Consider the following 2,271-nt stretch of genomic DNA (forward strand, 5'->3'; position numbering starts at 1 on the left):
GTTGAGGTTATTGGGATGTTTCAAAATTTCTAGACCTTCACGATGTTTTCTGACAAAATAACTCTGTGAGGGAGCCAATCTGGTGGCTTTGTCATATTGTATTGTATTGTACAATACAAAATGATTCGAAATCTACAAAAAATTGGTGCACAAACCTTTCAGACCACGAGTGTACGCAACGTTTCTCTCCATCCGCTAATCCGATCCGTCCCTCACGAACACGATTTGGTAGTCCGATTAGCCTAGGGAACTTTCTGTCTAAATAATTTACATCACTGCGATTATATCAATCCGATTGGAAATCCGATTGCTACACGTAAACATATTTCTTTCTCTTTCTAAGTGTATTATGAACGTTATGCGTATGCGTCAGATAGATCGTATCCGTCAATGGGAAAATAAAATGTACAAAATTGTATATAATAGGTTATATAGGCTTGGTTTACATCTTCAAAATGTTAGTACGCGTATTAAATTTGATGCGCGGGATGTCGATTCTCCTGTAAAAGAATCAATTCTCAAGAATCAATTCTTTTTCCATCAACGATTCAGAAAATCGATGCATCGTCAAATAAGAATCGATTCTCGATGCATCGATTATTTTTTCAAATGTCTTTATTGCTTTTATGCTTATTTTTATAAGTACAATAACAATTTTAATAGATTTAAACATTCAGTTAACTGTTATCAATGGGCAAGATTAGAGAACCTTTAGTAAAAAGAGTCGTCAAGCAGCTACTTTGCGATTGGCTGACATAAACATGTACGGACCCGCACATTGCAACGTCAATACAAAACCATATATATATATATATATATATATATATATATATATATATATATATATATATATATATATATATATATATTTGGCAAAATTTGTGAACACGGCCACCGGCCTCTCCATAAGCATCAAAAAAGTTGTGCTTGGGCTGAAAATTTAGCTTAAAAAGTCTACTTTTGAATGCTGTGTGCAATATTTGAAATTTCGAAATGGCGGACTTAGTTACGGCGCCAAGAATATAAAAAGTTCCCGAAAAAAATATATATCGTGTAAAAAAACGTATAATATCACAAAGAAAAAAAAATTTGTTTTACGTAAATTGTGCACATATTGGTGTACTTTACATCAGGTATGTTGAATTTCTAAAAATTTAAAATGGTGGATCCAATATGGCGGCTGAAAAACCGAAACTCAAAATTTGACTGTGAAAAAAATATGGTCATATTTTACGTCAGAATTTAAATACAAATACCCTCTTGCGATTTTTTTAAACAACTCTTCCTTTTTTAAATAAAATTCAGTGGTGTTAAAATTATTGTAATTGAGTCAGAAAAAGTTGAATATTAAACGTTGGATTGAAAAGATTAGAACTCAAGACGTTAAAATTGGAGATGCGAGAAGAACGTTTCGAAATTGCTGAATACAAATTGGGGATCAGATTTTCAAAATTCAAAATAGCGGATACAATATGGAGGACCGAAATTTAAAAGTGGCGCGATTAGGTTTAAATGTGGTAATTGGGGGCTTTAATCACATACTGCGTATATAATTTGTTCCAAATCATCTATATACTAATTATATAATTAATATTAATTATATAATTAATATTAATTAATGTATTAATATAAATTAATGTATTAATATCTATTAATATAAATTAATGTATACATTAATTTATCTTAAGTATATAGAATTAAGTATATACATTTTCAGTCGCCTGGCTTGCGTTTTCACCTTTATCGAAGAAAAACTGTAAAATATAGCGTATTTTCTTTTTGCTGGTGTCCATCTTTGACGTGCGCTCAAACAATACTGAGTTAAACAATCACAAAACTGTCTGAGAAGTTTTTTAGTACAAAATCTTATCTTTCTAACGCCATCTAGCGTAAACCGATCGCACTTATATAACGCGAGATACACATTACTAAAGCCATCTATTGGAAAAATAATGGATTTCTTTTTACTACACCTTATATATATATGTAACATCATCTGATCGCCGCGTCTGCGCACTATGGTCAAAATCCTCAGACATCGTGGTTGCGTTCTTTTATTTGCAACAGATGCTGAATGCATCTCGTGGATGCATCAAGATTGCACTTTTTAAGATTACTAACTAATGATGTACTGTCTCTAGAAAATAAATTTCTTATTGGCTATTGGATCGTCGTATGTCCGACGTCGGGTCCCAATCAGTAATGTATTAGTATTGCCTTTATAAGAATTGTGTGAGAGAGAGAGGGAGAGAGAAAGAGAGAGAGAGAGAG

The sequence above is a fragment of the Odontomachus brunneus genome, unplaced genomic scaffold, assembly GCF_010583005.1.
Source record: "Odontomachus brunneus isolate Ranch 3 - 2012 unplaced genomic scaffold, Obru_v1 Obru_scaffold_048, whole genome shotgun sequence".
NCBI classification, from domain to species: Eukaryota; Metazoa; Arthropoda; class Insecta; order Hymenoptera; family Formicidae; genus Odontomachus; species Odontomachus brunneus.